Raw genomic sequence first — 18090 nt, forward strand, 5'->3', positions numbered from 1 at the left:
CCATGGTTGAAAAAATGAACCTCATGTGCCTTATTAGACAGAGGTATGCTCCATATGTAATGGTATGGCTTACAAAGTCAAATAGAAAGCTAGATAGGCAATTGCAGCAAATCTTATATGCAAATGAAATAATTTATTTAATAATTTATGACTGAAAGTAGAATATTCCCACTCCTCACCTGGTACAGACTCTACTCCGGATTCTTTTCTGAGAGGAACCAACTGGAAATGAAGGAGGCCAGCTGTAGGGAGTCACCCTAGCCCCGCCCAATAGTCCTGGGGCAGGTACAAGGTGGACCTGGGGACTCGCCCAGAGGGGCGTGGTGAAGGAAAGCCGGGGTGACGTAAGGGAGCTTCTTAAGGGGCTGCACGTGGGGACGCGGGCCCCTTTTTGTTCTGGCCGCGGGCCCCTTTTTGTTCTGGCCGCGCTGGCTGGGTTCTATAACCTAGCTCTGGCCTGTGTTTTACCTTGGTGTATTCTGAAATAAAGAGACCTTAATCCTATACCTGTTCAAGTCCCTGTTCGGGCGCCAGGTATGCCCGGCTAGCTCAGTCGGTAGAGCATGGGACTCTTAATCCCAGGGTCGTGGGTTCGGGCCCCACGTTGGGCGCCAGGTATAGGATTAAGGTCTCTTTATTTCAGAATACACCAAGGTAAAACACAGGCCAGAGCTAGGTTATAGAACCCAGCCAGCGCGGCCAGAACAAAAAGGGGCCCGCGTCCCCACGTGCAGCCCCTTAAGAAGCTCCCTTACGTCACCCCGGCTTTCCTTCACCACGCCCCTCTGGGCGAGTCCCCAGGTCCACCTGGTACCTGCCCCAGGACTATTGGGCGGGGCTAGGGTGACTCCCTACAGGCAGCCTCTTATTTAATGGCTATTCCTTTTAGGAAATTTCCTGTTTTAAAAGCCATAAACTTTGTAGTATGGTGAATTTGCTTCACAGTCTACAATAACTGTCAACTCCACACTTTAGCTAATCTTTATATCGAATTTATTAATGTTCTTCTTGACCTTTTAGGACTTAATTTTGAGTTTTTAAAGTAACAAATCTGATAGGTAGTAGTATAATGTATCATTGCCCATTTCAGGACATTTGTGCAATTGGAACCATTCTGTTTGAATTTATGAATGCCTTATGAATACAGTTAGACTATTTGCCTATTGGTTTTTGTGCATCAGCTCCTGGCTGATGTTTGTGGAGTGAGTAGTGCTTGATAGTTGGCTGTGCCACATTATAATCACCCAGCTTAACCAGTGGGTACAGTATTTGAAGATTCCTTGATTTGATCAATACAAACCAACAGTATTCCCAGGCAAACCTTACTGTGAAAGCAAGCCATCACAAAGTAAGACAAATAAAATATAAAGGTTGCTCTTCAGTTGTGTAACTACAAATATCACCTGATTCCTTATGAACATGAACAACACTGTTCTATAACCCATGCTATCTTATTGTATTTGGGACACTGGGAAAAATGGCTATGAAGGTCATTCAGAAGGATAGAGATTGACTATGATTTTTTAATGAAACAGCAACATTATAATTATTGATGGTCTAGAAAGAGTAATTCTTCAGTGCAGGTTCATTTGTTAAGTAAATTTTGCAAAATGTACAACATTCTTTCATATTCATACCATTGTGTCAATTTGTTAGTATAAAACTATTTCTTACATTCTTGAAGGCTAGAACTTTTGCAAGACCTTACAGTCAAACTTAAAAATACAACCTGAGGTTACTTAAGACTTAAGACTGTAAGCCTGGTATGCACTCAGACTCTTTCTTTAACCTGTCTTCAGGAGAACAATATAATAGCCAACTTTTCCTGCATTAGATTTCCCATGTAATCAGCTTTTACATCCTATGCTAAATGTGTAACTGTAATCTTAAGTTATGTACTCTTCCATGCTCCTGACAAAAGAGTACTACATGTGTGTTATAACAATTTTCTGAAAGCAGCCAATAGAACAAAAATGCCCTTGCAAAATGAATATGCACCATAAAGTTTGGACAGAACAAGTGGATATTGCTTAATAAACAAGAGGATTTGTATTACTGTTTGCTGTCTGGATCAGGTCGGGTCTGTTGGAACCAGTGAATCAATCATTAGTAAGACTCTGTTTAAGATTTCTCTAAAGTATCCTTCTTTCTTTCCCTAGGTGATGTTTTCTGTGTTGTTCAGCAAAGACAACACAGGAATTATGTAAGATGAATGAAGACACAGTGAGGTCAAAGCAGAAAATTGAAATGTGGGCTGTCTCTTCATTAAATGACAGCAAGAGAAGAGGTGATTTCTTTTCTTAATATGACACTGATGCCTTATTGTTGACTCTGAGTTTTTCATTATTGCATTCAAATTCACCATAACTCAATGATAGCATAAAAACAAAAGGAAAACGTACCTTATGTTTCTTCGGCCACCATACTCTCGACATATTCAGCAAAACCAAAAAATTTCAGCTCTATAAAACTTTCAGAACTTTTTGAGGTATTATAAATCCGTTATGCCAATGACTTTAGGTTTATATTTCAGTTATGCAAGTCAATTACAAGAATTGAAAAACCAGTCTCTAGAATACTTTGCATTTTGTGAAAATTAAGCTGCCACTATTAAACAGGTCCTTATCCTCCAACCCAACTATTGCTGTTTCTTTTTTTCTTTTTTTGTTCTATGAATTTGTCACTTATAGGTACCTTTTACAAATGTAGCTATGAAGCAATTGCTGATTGTGACTGGCTTTGTTCATTTAGCACAGGACCTTCAAGGTTATGTGACATATGATTTGCTTCTGCTTTTTTGTTGTTGTTATTGTTTTTTTTTCAAGACAGGGTTTCCCTGTATTCTTTTGAGCCTATCCTGGAACTCACTCTGTAGACCAGGCTGGCCTCGAACTCACAGAGATCCGCCTGCCTCTGCCTCCCGAGTGCTGGGATTAAAGGTGTGCACCACCACCGCCTGGCTAGTCTGCTTCTGCTTCTTGCCTAGCATATAGAGTGGTTCTATGAGCGCTGGCATGCTATGTTCTGAGCGAATGCCATGTATTAATTAACACATAAAAGGATGTATGAGTTGTGTCAAGAGATGTAATAGCCACTACAAAACTAACAGGCTTAAAACCAGCTTCTCTCAACAAAGACTTGCATGTGCATTTTGTCCTTACAAATTTTTTAAAGAAAATATTCTGACATTAAAATTTTGGACAGTTTGGAAAAGTCTAAAATTTTGTTTTCTTCTTACGTTAATCTTTAAGTAATAAAATTAAATTTTTTTAATACTGTAGATGGAAGCTTCTATCCTTCCCGATCCTGAAGCTGTCCAGTACGTAATAAACACTCAGAGGCTTATAGTAAGTATAAACTGTTTGGCCTATTTATCAGCTTTGTTACTAACAAACTCTTACAACCCATAGTTCTTATCTATGTTTATCCACATAGCTTGGTACCTTTTCTCAGTATGGCATTCTCATCTTGTTTCCTCTATGTCTGGCTGGTGACTGAGTCTCTGCCTTTCCTTTTCCCAGATTTCTCCTAGTCAGGTAGCCAAGTCTATACACCCTGCCTGGCTACTGGCCAGTCAACATTTTATTAAACCAATATAAATAGCGAATCTTTTACAGTGAATAAAAACATTATCCCACATCAAATGATTTGCACAGTTTATGCAATTTAACAAGTACGTATTTATATTTTTGGTATGAAGACTGTGTGTTTGATGCTAGTTGGTTCACAGGATTCATATGATTCTTCTGTTAGTTTTATACCAACTTAAAGCTTGAAATAGTATCAGAACACACACACACACACACACACACACACACACACACACACACACACACACACACACACACACAAGAGCACACACATACACACACAAAATGAGCACTATCCTCCTAGTACCAAGAAGTGGTAACTTTTAAAATATATGAATTTTAATATATGAAGTTGACTTCATTCTAAAAGTTGATTCTTGCATATCATGTTACTGTCTCAGAAAATTCCATGAAAAAATTAATAGTAATCCTGACATAACATAACAAAAATTAATCTGAAATTGACTGCAGGGCATTTTTTTGTTATAAAATAAGAAATCTAAAGTGTCTTCAGGTAGGGGAATAGAAAGAAATCACACTTACTAGGAAATTAATATATTAAAAGCCATAGCTTGACTGACTCCCACAAAGTTCCAAGTTATGTTAGGAGGGCGAAGCCACCCTCTGTTCTCACGTGTCCAGGATGATTGCAGTGAGTACTCAACAGCCTAGTATAATGACATCTTAGTTATATACTAAATGAAAGCCATTTAGAGCTGATCTATAGGGATTCCTCCTTACCTAGTTGATGTAGAGATTCTCTTATAATCTCTTAAAAACACTTCAGATAGGATATGTTTCTGAGAATACTGTTATATTTCCAAACAGAACCTGCTAGATTCAGATTCCAGTAATCTCTGACAAGGAGCAACAGTTTTCTTTCTATTTCTTGATGCTTCCCCAAACTCCAATATCATAGACAATTAATTGACTTGGAGAATCAGTGCTCTCACTGAAAAGAGTTAATTCTGGTTTGGGGAACTTTTGCCAAATGCTTCAGAGCAGATAAAGCAGACCACGGCATGACAAGAACTCCCACTTCTTAGAATTACATAAGCCTTTCTCCAGCCGTATTTAAACACACACTTGGTGTAACATTTTATGATTTTTCTCTAGATCTGTATCATTGGAATGGAAATAAAGTTTGTGAACTAGGAATGTCTATTTTGCAGTCAGTGTTAATACAGGATACCTGATGTCCTGGGTGTGAATTACAATCTACTTCTGATTTAAGGCAAGATTTCCCTCACATTTCTTTCTAGTTCCTTTAAATACTTACGTCATTTGGGGGAGAGTATTTGTTCACTTTTGCATGACACGAGGACTTTGTTCTGCATATGTGGAATATTTTATTCACATTTACTATTTTCTCACATATAATGACTTCCATGCTAAAAGTCAGTGAAGAACAGTATGAAAGCGAGTGAGCAGTCTCTGCTTCCCTGGGATTGTCGAGTGTACATTGACATTCGTAACTCTTACTGCTCAAGTTCACAGCGTGTTTACCTGGAATGTTTTTCAACCTTTCACTTCTTGTCTCCAGGGGCTTTTTGTGCAGTGAAGGACCTAGTCTACCAGCATGAGGACTGCTCTCTGGCCTCCAGAATCGAAAGGAACAACTAACACCATGGAACATCTGTCACCCCAGCAATAGGGTAGCATGAAGATGGTTGATTCTGAGCTCATCTGCCACAGAGCCTAATCAGTGATATGCAGGTTCACTGAGAGACCCTGACATCAAACTCTGAGCTTCATGTGTAACAAGCACATCACACACACACACACACACACACACACACACACGCGCGCGCGCGCACACACTTGCACACCTTTTTATAGTAATCATTCAGCCTGTCTGCATCTTCTTTTTAATTTTCAACTTTTATTTTCTTAAATTTCCATATTGAGCTATTTCCTCCATGCTTCCCAACCTTCCCCATTTGCCTTTCCCCTCCTGTCAGTCACCGACCCCCTAGACTGTCCCTCTTCTGCTTTCATATTATGTGTGCATAAGTGATTCTGTGTATCCAGCTTAAAAAATCTAAAAAGCTCAAATGGAAGAAAAAATGATACTTGACTTTCTGAGACTAATTAACTTTATAATTATTTCTCTTTCATTTATCCACAAGCAATATAACTTTATTCAAATTTTCAGCTTGAAAATCACACACACACACACACACACACACACACACACACACACACACACACTCACTCACAAATCAACTAGGTTATTTTTTGCTATTAAACACCTAAGTTTTATCCATAACTTTGTTATTGTGAAGAATGTCCACTTAAACATTGGTGTGTAATTATTTCAGTCACTTTTGCATGTGGGAACTACAGCTGGGTCACAGGATAGATTTAGTTTTAGTTTTCCATACCTGTTTTTGATATATACAATTATAAGACAAAATCATTATTGTTATGGGCAGGCTTCTTTAGTTTGTCTTAGCTTTGAAACTGATGTCATTTTAAGTTTTCACCATGTTGAAATGCTTGTGCATGTGTGTATTTTGTGTGATAGTGCCTATGTAAAACCAGAGGAGAGTTTTCAGGAGACAGTTCTGTCTTTCCCCCATGAGATTCTCTACTGAAATGATGTCCTTGAGCAATGCAACAAGTACTTTTATCCCTGAGCCACCTCCCTGGCTCCAAGCACCAAAAACTAAATATTAACCACATTAAGAAAAGTATCTAATGTCTTGTGTATATTCATAATTACTCAAAGGTACCAAATCCGGTTTGCTGAAGCCTCTTTAGATCAAATACAACTAGGTTCTTTGCATTGAACTTGATTCTGTCATCAACAGCATTAAAAAAAAGATCATTCATAATAGGATGCACGCGATCTAGAATTTATGACAAAGAATGTGAATATTTCAGAAAATGTTTATTGTATGCTTGTGAAATTCATAATTAAATATTAAATGTTCTTTTCTACAAATATGGCTCTGACAATTTGAGTGTTTTAATCTCTAATACAAATGCCCTGGAAAAGGACTATTCTGTCATGAACTCCAGCCTAGAAAACACAAAGAATGCTCCATTAATCCATATGTCTAATAGGAAATGTAGAGAGGATAAAGTTTTCATTCTGTAAACTATATATGTAATAATAACAGTAACAGGGAAGATTTATTAAAGTTGGCAATGCACTAAGATTATTTTATGTTATATTATTTTTAAACAATGAAACTATCATCCCTTAACAGGAATATTAAGTACTGATACTTCTGGTGAAAAAAAAAAAGCTAACCATATTAAATTTACTAAAAGTCCCAAGCCAAAGGATTTACATGTTTCATAATGTTGAGATAATTTGTATGTACACTACCACAGTAAATATTATAGAAGTGATTTCATGCAATATCATTAGGGAAATGGCTTTGAGAGGTAATTATGGACTTTAAAAGGGCCTTGCCTGATTCTTTATGTATAAGGTATTCCAGCCTTTATTTATGTACAGAGTTAAAACAGCAAGAATTAATTCAATTAACTTTCTCTGCTGAAGCTATATGATTAAGATGAGTTTCTTATGCATGAAGAAGTCTATATTGATTTTTTAATTTTCATAATAGAAACATGAAGTACTTCCATTTAAAGGAATAAACTTCCAAAATGGACTATCTGAGGTAGCAAACCATAGATAATGAAACATTAAAATTTAGAGCCAAAATGAGGCTAGAAAATTGATTCATTAAGTCCTTACAATTTCTATCAAATTATAAAATGAGGGGGAAAATTACAGTATATATGTCAGTAATTTACACATGATTTAACAAAACAGCAAGTAAAATTATGTAAAATCTTATATTTTATTACTTGAAATAAAATCACATTCTTCAAATAATGCTTAATTGAAGATCTGAGACAAAATACTTGAGCCAAGTGGTAAAGACAAAAGATAAACTCACATGGCTATGGGGTAATCCTACTTCTAGTTTCAGTATGCATTTATGAAAGTTAGAGCTTGGATTTTACCCAGTGCAGGTGTAAAATATATCCATAGTAAATTTTGCTTTGAAGAAAGTTTCAATGTTTCCACTGGATAGATTTCAAAGTTGACAGTGCTCTTCCTGTTCTGGCCTCTTACAAGAACTCTCGGGGCAGGGAGCAAATTTATCTCTTGTTAGTTACCAAGTTCGTGACATCTTTGTTCTAGGAGGAACTCAAACTTAAAGACAAACTTGATTCCTGTAACTTTTCCTTATAAAAATTAAGAAAACAATACATGTTGTCTGGTGTAGACTGAATTATGTACGATCAGATGAGGCAATATATGGGAGGATTACCTTTATCATTACTTATTTTGCAGAAAATATTTTAAAAAAGCATTGAGTCAATGTATATGTGTTGGTAATTTTCTACGATTAGAATTAAGGGCATATATATATATATATATATATATATATATATATATATATATTTAATCATATGTTATTGCAAATGAAGACATCATGAGATAAGACAAAGAGTTGTAGTTATTTTTAATACTTTCAAAAATATTTCATCTTTATGTGTATAGTTCGTGTCTATGCATATGCATGACACTTCTGTGGTGGTGCCCAGGGAGTCCAGAGGAAGGTATTAGATTCTCTGTCTCTGGGGTTACAGATGGTTGTAATTAACCAAATGTGGGTGCTAGACCTAACTCAAGTTCTCTGTAAGAGCAGCTATCACTTCTACCTGGGGTCCTTTCCTTTATTGCTGGAGTCATTGATGCTTTTTCAACATGCATTCTTCTGTTAATCACTGTTATAGAACTTTTCTTATCCACCACCTTTTTTATGGTAACATAACACTGCTCTACACCCTAATCAGAGAAGTTCTGGTCTATAGGATATTTCCCTACCTGTCAGTACTTAATTGATGTCATTGCATTATGGTCTTTGAACCCAGATTGTAAAGAGAGATAATAGCAATCTTGAACAAGAACACTGACTAAAAATTTAATAAATGGAAAGGAACAATGATTATGCATGCAATCCATGACAATTACAACCCAAAACTTTGTATCTATAAAAGATATAACAAAGATACACAAGTCATACATAAAATTTTAACAAAACTAGATAATTTAACAAATTGTGGAGAAGACCTGTTGCCTGAAACAACAATGAAACGCAGATTAAAATAAAATAAGAACAAATCAGTGAAATACACTAGGATTTGGATTTGGAACCTCAGTATTTGTAAGGTGTCTTTTCCCTCTAAAACAATTAGAATAACATAAGCCAACTTTGTCAGAAAGGCATAAAGTAAGCTACTTCATGTAATTTTTAACATCAAGATGTGCTGAAAATGACAGTGGTTTCCATAGCATGGTACATATGATGATAAGAAAACATAGAATCATGCACTGAATATCATCCTGAAGCAGGCCCATGCATATGTTATCAACTGTGAGTCTACAAGCTGCAAAGATTATTTAATGATTAAAAAATGAGTATTATCAATGCATTAACTAAAGCATCTGATTATCTGTAAGCTACACAATAACCCTACACCTGTAGATTACAGTTTGTATGAATACTAACTCAGAGTTTGAAAAAACTTTAGTATATAACGATAAAAATTATATTTCTAGATTAGATATACAGAAAACTGTTTTAAAGTAGTGTTTATTTCTTATTTGTGTGTTTTATGTATTTATGTATGAGTACCTTACCTGCATGCCAGAAGAGGTCATTGGATTCCGATATAGGTGGTATGTGGGTTCAAGCAATTGAACTCTGGACCTCTGTTAGAGTAGCCAGTGCTCTTAACTACCGACCCATCACTCCAACCTCCAGAAAAAATATTTCATGAAAGCTAATATTTTCTAGATAAGACAAAAATCATTATTTATCATAATAAGTTGCATATAATGAAAAGAAATTTTCTGTTTTGAAATATTTTAATGTATTTGAACTTAGCCATTCTGACAGGTATAAGATGGTATCTCAGAGTTGTTTTGATTTGCATTTTCCTGATGGCTAAGAATGTTGAGCAATTCCTTAAGTGCTGGAGAGGGTATGGAGTAAAAGAAATTCTCCTCCATTGCTGGTGGGAGTGCAAACTTTTACAGCTGTTTTGGAAATCAGTGTGGCAGTTTCTCAGGAAATTGGGCATCAATCTGTCTCACGACACAGCAATGCCACTCTTGGGCATGTGCGTAAAGGATGCACACTCATATCACAAGGACATTTGCTCAGCTGTGTTCATAGCAGCATTATCTGTAATAGCTAGAACATAAAACAAAGTATACAAGCCTACAGACAGCAACAGCAGAGAAGCTAGGAAACTAGGAGGACCCTAAGGGAGACCAATATGGATCCCTCCAGGAAGGGCAAATACACAACATCTACTGAGTAAATTGGGAGCATGGAGGGAGGGGAGAGGGTGGTAAGGAAGTGGGAAAGGAGAGCGGAGTAGCAGATGGGGAAGGAGAGAGAGGGAGAGCAAGGAGACAGCTGGATAGAGGGAGCGGTTATGGGGTTAGTGAGAAACCTGGCACTAGGGAAATTCCTAGGAATCCACAAGGATGACCCCGGGTGAGAATCTAAGCATTAGTGCAGAGAGTACCTTAACTGCCCTTACCCCATAATCGGATTGATGACTACCTTAATTGTCATCATAGAACCTTCATCCAGTAACTGATGGAAGCAGATGCAGAGATCCACAGCTGAGCACTGGGCTGAGTTTCCAGAATCCAGTCGGAGAGAGGAAGGAGCGATAATATGAGCAAAGGAGTCATGACCATGAAGGGGAAACTCAAAGAAACATCTGATTCGAAAGTAAGAGGTCACTGACTCTGCACTGACAGCTGGGGAACTGCATAGGACTGAACTAGGCCTTGTGAATGGGGGTGACTGTTGGGTGGCCTGGGCGGTTTGTGGGGCCACTAGCAGGGGAATCAGTATTTAAGCCTAAAGCATGAATTGGCCTTTGGAGTCTATTCCCTATGGAGAGATACCTTGCTCAGCCTAGATACAGTGGGGAGAGCCTTGGTCCTTCCTCAAATGATATAACAGAGCTTGTTGTTTGCCCATAAGAGATCTCCTCGTCTCTGAGGAATGGAGGAGTGGATGGGGGATGGTGTGGAGAGAAGGTGAGGGGAGAGGGAGCTGGGATTGCTATGTAAAGTAAGATTGTTTTAAAAATAAAAGAAAACGTCTTTAAAAATGAAAAAAAATGAACTGAAATAAACATGCACGCGCAATACTCAGCTGGTAAACCGCGCGCATGTAGGCATACGAAGAACCCGTGGAAGCTGTAAGAAACAAAGTAGGAACATAACTTTAAAAGGCCAAATGCTGGAAAAAGAGATTTTTGGAAAATAGTCAGGAAGTGGCAAATACACTTGTGAACAGATAAAAGCATTATTAAAAAAAAAACAAAAACAAATACCATCTAAAAGAGGACTGTTGCATGTAAAAGGCAAGTAAGTCCCTGTTTGACTTTATGCCCAGTCACTCAGCAGCTTTACATTTCCCTCAGGAATTAGAGTAGTCAGATGGCCTGCAGCCTTGTCAAGATATGGGAAAATAGACGCTTGGGTTCACAAAACAAACTCCCTGTGAATGTGTAGAGTAGCTTGGAGAAGAGAAATTACTGAAATAATAATAAGGATGCATCAGCTGGTGGGGTGTTAAGCCTCTGTAACGGCCATTCATGGAGCCGCTACTCCTCAGTCTCACCAAGAACAAATTCTTGACACATTCAACACATGGATGGATTTCAAAACCACCATGCTAAGTGGAAGGAGGGTGACAAAAGGTTCATCATTTACATAGCTTTCTGAAAAACCAAGCTATTGGGATGACGTCATAGTGTCTGTAAGGATCTAACTCATGAGTAGAAAGAGGCATTTTAGAAATTCTGGGGGCATTTTTGCATCTCCTATGTAGTGGTGTCACACATCACTTACTTACCAACATTTATCGAAATGCACATTAAAAGCACTAGTGTGATTGCAAGTATATATTTAACAACTCTTACTTAGTAAATAGAAGAAAATAACAGCAAGCATAGTAGGTCACCAAATAAAATGGATTTTTATACATATGTATAGATTTTAATTATGCTTGGATGGGAACAAATAGGATTAGTTCATACTTACAAAAGTTAATAGTGATAAAATAAAACACTCGTTTATAAATTCGCTTACAAATTTGCTTACCATAAGTCTATTTTATTTAAAATTCTGTCACAAGGTGAACTATACAACACACACACACACACACACACACACACACACACACACACACACACAAACACACACACTTATCATTTTGTGTATTTTTGCTGCAAAGATTATCACAGATTTCATTTTAGATATACTTTATACATGTAAACACATATATGTCTTAGTTGGGTTCCCATTGATGTGAAGAGACAACACGACTACAGAAACTGCCATAAAGGAAAACATTTAATTGTGTTGGCTTACATTTTCAGAAGTTTAGTTAGTTCTTCATCACAATTGTGCTACATAGTGGCTTGCAGGTAAACATGGTACTGCAGAAGGAGATGAGAATTATACATATTAGCCCACAGGCAACAGGAAGTGGTCTGAGACTTTGGGCATGGCTTGAGACTTTACAACTTGCCTGCACAGTCACTCACTTCCTTCAAAAAGGCCACACCTGCTCCAAAACAGCCACACCTCCTAGCAGTTACACTCCCCATGATCTTATGTGATCAGTTACATTTAAATTACCAAATTCCACTCCCTGGCCCCCATAAGCTTATAACAATATCTAATATAAAATGCAATTAGTTCAACTTCAAATGTCCCCATAGCTTATCACAGTCACAAATAATGTTGAGAAATCCAAAGTCTCTTCTGAGATTCAGACAATCTCTTAACTGTAATCCCCTATAAAATAAAAAACAAAACAAAACAAAACAAAACTGAGCACACAGCAATGATGTGCAGAGCATAGCAACCGCCCTGGGAGGGCCTATGGGCCATAATAACCAGTTGGCCAGTCAACACAGGGCAAGTCTTCCAAGCCTGGAGGCACATCAATCCTGAGTCTGTGTGTACCCCTAGACACTCTCCTTAGGCTGCCCTATAAGATCTCTGTCCCATGGCTCCTCAGAGTCTTTCCTGAGCCATCTGCCATGGTGGGTGGATGAAAGGCCCAAGTTAACATGGGGTTAGCTGTTTAAACAAATGCAATAAGGCCTCCTTCTGTTTGCATCAAAAAAAGAGCACATACTTCCAACATACAATAGCACAGGATACATTACCATTCTAAAATGTAGGGAGGAGAGAATAGCAAGGAAATACTGGACCAAAGCAAGATCAAAAGCCAGCTGGGAAAACTAGAAACAAAATCTGAATCTCCATGTCTGATGTCATAACACCCTCCAACTCTTTTCAGCTTTGTTGACAACAACAGACTTTTCTGTTTTGAGCTTCTTCCACACCTTGTTAGCAGCTTTCTGTGCCAGGTGTCTCACAACTCTGGAATATCCACCTTCTTAGGGTGTTTGAGGCAACCCCAGCATCAACTTCACAACTTCACACAAATGACCTCTCTAGGCTTCCATTCAGGGACACCCTGACACAGGTCTGGCCATAGTGGCTTTTCTTAATCTTTGAGGAATATTCCATAACCACTTTCTTCAATCCTTAAAGCCAGAACACATGGACAAAGCTGTCATGTTCTACTTCTTACTGGGGTTGGAACATAGCACCCTGTTTCAATTACAAGCATACCCTCTCTTTTTTTATACAAGTTTTCTGAATTTCATAGTTCCCTTCACTGCCTAAGCTTGGCTGTCCTGGAACCTTATCCGTAGGCCAGGCTGGTCTCAAATTCAGAGGTCCACCAATCTCTGCCTTCCAATTGCTTCCGGTGTTATAGGCATGGACCACCACACCTGGATCCAAGCTTTTCTTTAATTCTTTTCACAAGTTGGAAACTTAGCTGGGAAAGATCTTGCCCTGATGTTACCACTCCCTTTATTCCATTTCTTGATCTGTTTATTTTCTTGAAGTGAAGACTTAGCTCCATTTCACTTTCTGGTGCACATTTTCTCCCCAAATTGTACATTTTATATTTTTTCTTTCTCAGCTTGCTCTTTTTCATTATAAATCTTCTTCAAAGTTAACCCTAATAACCACATGAAATAGTCCACACTGTGCTCTGCCAACAGAATTAACACAAAAGTCTCTTCACTTTAGCCCCAGGAAGATTATTCTGAGAAGGGAAAAAGCAACCACACTCTACACCAAAATCTTCAAGACGAGTCTATAGACCAAATACTAGCATTCTTCTCCTCTGAAACCTCTTGATCCATGGTCCCACAGTTCAAATCACACTCAACACCACTGTCTTCAATGCTCCTACTAGGATGACCCATATTCCTTCAAACAAAAGTGTAGTCAGGTCTATCATAACAATAACCCAGTCCTTGGTACCAATGTCTGTTTTTGTTAGTGTTTCTATTGCTGTGAAGAGACACCGTGGCCGCAGGAACTCTCATGAAGTAAATAAATATAAATTGGGTAGCTCACTTACATCTTCAGAGTTTCAGTCCATTTTCATCATGGTGTGACATGGTGGCATACAGGAAAACATGGTGCTGGAGAAGGAACTGAGAGTCCTACATGTTGACCTACACTCAATAAGAAGTGGTCTGAGACACTGGGCATAGCTTTAACTTACATGAGACCTCAAAGCTAGTATTTTCAATGACACACTTCCTCAATCATACTTACTCTAAAACCACATATCTTAATGGTGCTACTCCCTATGGTATTATGGGGACCAATCACATTCTAACTACCACAACATTTACACACACAAACACACACGTGTATATATGTGAAAGTATACACAATTACATATAATTCTCTTGGTAAAATCACATGTGCAGACACTTCTTGTCTCAATGAACTTTAGCGAGTCCTGTCTACACATCTATGTTTACCCGAATTTCTCCCATGGGGAAATATCATAATTGAAGCTGTAATTTAATTAATAATTTTAAAGTTGTAACAGTAATTCTATGAATTACAGCATTCAATATAATTATTATCTCACTTTTCTATATGTGTATAGGCTTTTTATAATTCAATGCATACTTAGTAGGAATACTCAGAAACATTTTGCTTCTTTTAACTACAACTTACTGGTTTTTATTTTAGAACACTCCTTTGCTCATGATTTCTGACTAAATGAAATAAGCTATTTCTGACTAAATGAATAAACACTTATTTGCTCTTGCTGTGGACATAAGCAACATATATCGGTAGGAAACATTTCCAAAGGAAAAAAATCAACAGGGTGATAACTAAAATAATTACTTCAAATAATTCAAAATAATTGTTGATAGAGCTTCTATTGTCAGCTTCTTCTAAACTTGATCCTGTGTTCTACTCTTTTAACAATGTGGTAATTTAGAATTCATCTACACAAGTTTTCACAAATCATGTAGCTAGTTATTATGAAAGGGAATTTAATTAATTTCTGGGGTAAATTCCAGATCATTATAAAAACCTGGAAGGAGACCATTTGTACGTTTAATTAATAAATGGTAATGTGTGTTCAATTGTTTCTATCCAACATGAGCACTGTAATGCTGATTATTGCTCAGTGTGAAAATCTTGCCAAATGCAATCATAGGGAAACACTCAGGAAGATAAATGAGCATAAAGAAATATCAGTAGTGCCGCAGAAAGAATTCAGTAGAAATAACAGTAAATTAGGAGTAGATATAATTCCACATTCTCTTTAGAGCTCCCTGGTTGAAAATAAGCAGAATCCTGAATCTATTTAAATACCCTGATAGGATTTATTTAATTTGAGCTTGCTAAAGCCAAATAAATGTTACGTGATTTATCAAGGCATTTTACTTGTTTTTTATGTCTCACTTTGTGTACCACATGGTGTCCAAGAACTTATGATCCTTTTGCCTTTACTTCCCACAGGTTTTGATTAGCTGTGGGGAAACTTATGTATTTTGGTGTGCATGTTCATAGGTGCTCAAGTGTATGTGTGTACACAGGCAAGTATGTCTGACTATGTGTATTGTGGTGGCCAGAGGATAACATCAGATATCATCATCAGGAATTCCATCCCTTCTTTTGAGGCAGGATCTCTCATTGCCTGAAGCTCACCAATTATGGTAGAATGGATTTTCAATGAACTATAGGAATACTCCTATCTCTGCTTACCCAATGCTGGAATTACAAGGGCATGTCATCAATGATGCTTTCTGACTGAGTATTTACCCCATCCCCTAAAACCAACTTTCGATGGGAGGAAGATTTACAAAAAGCTAAGTTTGGCAAGGAGCACGAGTTCTAGGCTAGTACAGGTTCCCTAACAAGACATAACCCCAAAAGGCAAACAATCGAGCATCACATAAGCCAGGACAGTGACTGAAGAGAAAACAGAAGAAAGCCGGAAACCATGAGATGGACTGGATGTTAAATGATCATGCAGAGAAGAAATAGGCAAACTTTACTACAAACATGTCACCTTAGTTTCTCCAGGAAGAAAATTGAAGCAGAAGTTACTCACTTGAAATGAAATACTAAAAGTAGGGTAGGAAAGTAACACTGGGAGAACAGAGGTACTACTATTTGGGTTCCTAGACACAGTGGTTGACTTGCATCCTTTTATATTGGTAATGTGGAGAACAAAATTACTTTACTCAGAAATGCCCTGCTTGTATCAAATAAATAAATTCAGTTTTATTTTAGACATAGTAACACAAAAACTAGAGTTATACTCATGTGCTCAATAATGAGACTGAGAATATTGAAATAAAATGCTATCTTAGAGTCAAAGAGTAAACTGAAAGTGGATGAAGATGTTACAATTATTTTCCCGTTAGTTTGGGGAAATACAAGCACTAGGAGATATCCAAATATATTCAAGCTCAATGAAAAGCATTAACTCTGTTGAAATTTTCATATCCAGAAAAGCTACATAGTATCAAATTAGCACAGTAATGGCATGTATGGTAAAATATTTGGAAAGTGATGAATGTGTAAGCTCCGGCTAAAGGGCTCTTAGGGTCTGGACCTGAAATATGCCACTAACCTGTTCATTGAAGGATAAGTCCCCAGCTGTCAGCTTTATTGGGGGCATAAGAAAACTAGGACGCAAAACTTAAGAGGAAATAGGTCACTCTGAGTGTTTCTTGAAGGTATATCTTCTTATCTTTGTTCTCTCAATCAATCAATCAATCAATCTATTTATCTATCTATCTGTCTGTCCATCATCTGTCTATCTCATCTGTCTCTCTATATATCTTTATCTCTTTCTTCCCTTCCTTCTTCTTTCCAACCTCCCCTTACTATCTCTCCCCCCTATTTTCCTGTCCCCCTTCATTTCTAGCTATCATGAAGGCCCTATCCTACCTTCTCTACTGATTCTCATCACAGGCCCATTCACAGTAGATACTAGTGACCACAGACCAAAATCTCTGAATCCATAAGCCATGACCTGTTCCTCCTTATCATTGATTTTCTTATTTTCTTCCTTTCTTTCTTTTTCTTTCTTTCTTTCTTTCTTTCTTTCTTTCTTTCTTTCTTTCTTTTTTTTGTTTTTTTTTTTTTTTGAGACAGGGTTTCTCTATGGCTTTGGAGGCTGTCCTTGCACGCACTCTGGAGACCAGGCTGGCCTCAAACTCACAGAGATCTGCCTGCCTCTGCCCCCCAGTGCTGGGATTAAAGGTGTGTGCCACCAATGCCCGGCAACATTGATTTTCTATAGGCATTTTGGCACTGCAAAAGAAGGCCAGTAAGGTTGAAAATTGATAATGGATGCATGGAAACTAAATTAAAAAGAAAAAAAACTAAAGAAAAAGTAGATAACACTGATAGTATTCATTGTCATAACCTGTGCCACTAACAATTAAATATAGTGATGTTTCAAAGACTATCTAATGCATTGAAGAAGACATTGTATATTAATGCAGTCCCTCTGAGACTAAAAAGATTGATTCACTGTTTAAATAAAGCCTGGAATTTTCATATCTTAGGAGGAAATAAACATTTTAATATAACTTACATTTTTATAATTATACAAATATTTACATTTTAAAGCAAATAATAGTTTCTAGATTTGAAATATTTCTTTTCATTAGGTATTTACATATTTATTATTCTTTGTTATAAACTTAGTTTTTATTATCAAAGTAACTAATACAATATATACATTTTTGTTTCCATAACATATAGCATAATCAGTGTACATAAAATTCCAGGAAATCTTACCTTGGGATATTTCCAAGGTAAAATACCCAATATTATTTTTCAGTATTTTACAATCAATAATAATTTGAGTTGTCAATATACCTTTTAGTTCATTTGTTTTACTGTAATTCTAACTTCAATTCCATTTAAGAATAATTTCAATATTTGTATAGTGATGTTGAAAAAAAAATGCAACCTGCCGGGATTTGGTGGTGCACACCTTTAATCCCAGCACTTGGGAGGCAGAGGCAGGAGGATCTCTGTGAGTTTGAGGGCAGCCTGGTCTCCAGATAA

General features: G+C 37.2%; 1 non-coding gene across 1 annotated transcript; it reads left to right on the plus strand.

Moving 5' to 3' along the window:
* The first annotated feature begins 538 nt into the window (after positions 1–538).
* Trnak-cuu lies at positions 539–611 on the plus strand. Its single transcript has one exon. It is a non-coding gene; the product is annotated as a tRNA-Lys (tRNA).
* Positions 612–18090: the final 17479 nt, after the last annotated feature.

The sequence above is a fragment of the Cricetulus griseus genome (genome assembly GCF_003668045.3).
Source record: "Cricetulus griseus strain 17A/GY chromosome 1 unlocalized genomic scaffold, alternate assembly CriGri-PICRH-1.0 chr1_0, whole genome shotgun sequence".
Lineage (NCBI taxonomy): Eukaryota > Metazoa > Chordata > Mammalia > Rodentia > Cricetidae > Cricetulus > Cricetulus griseus.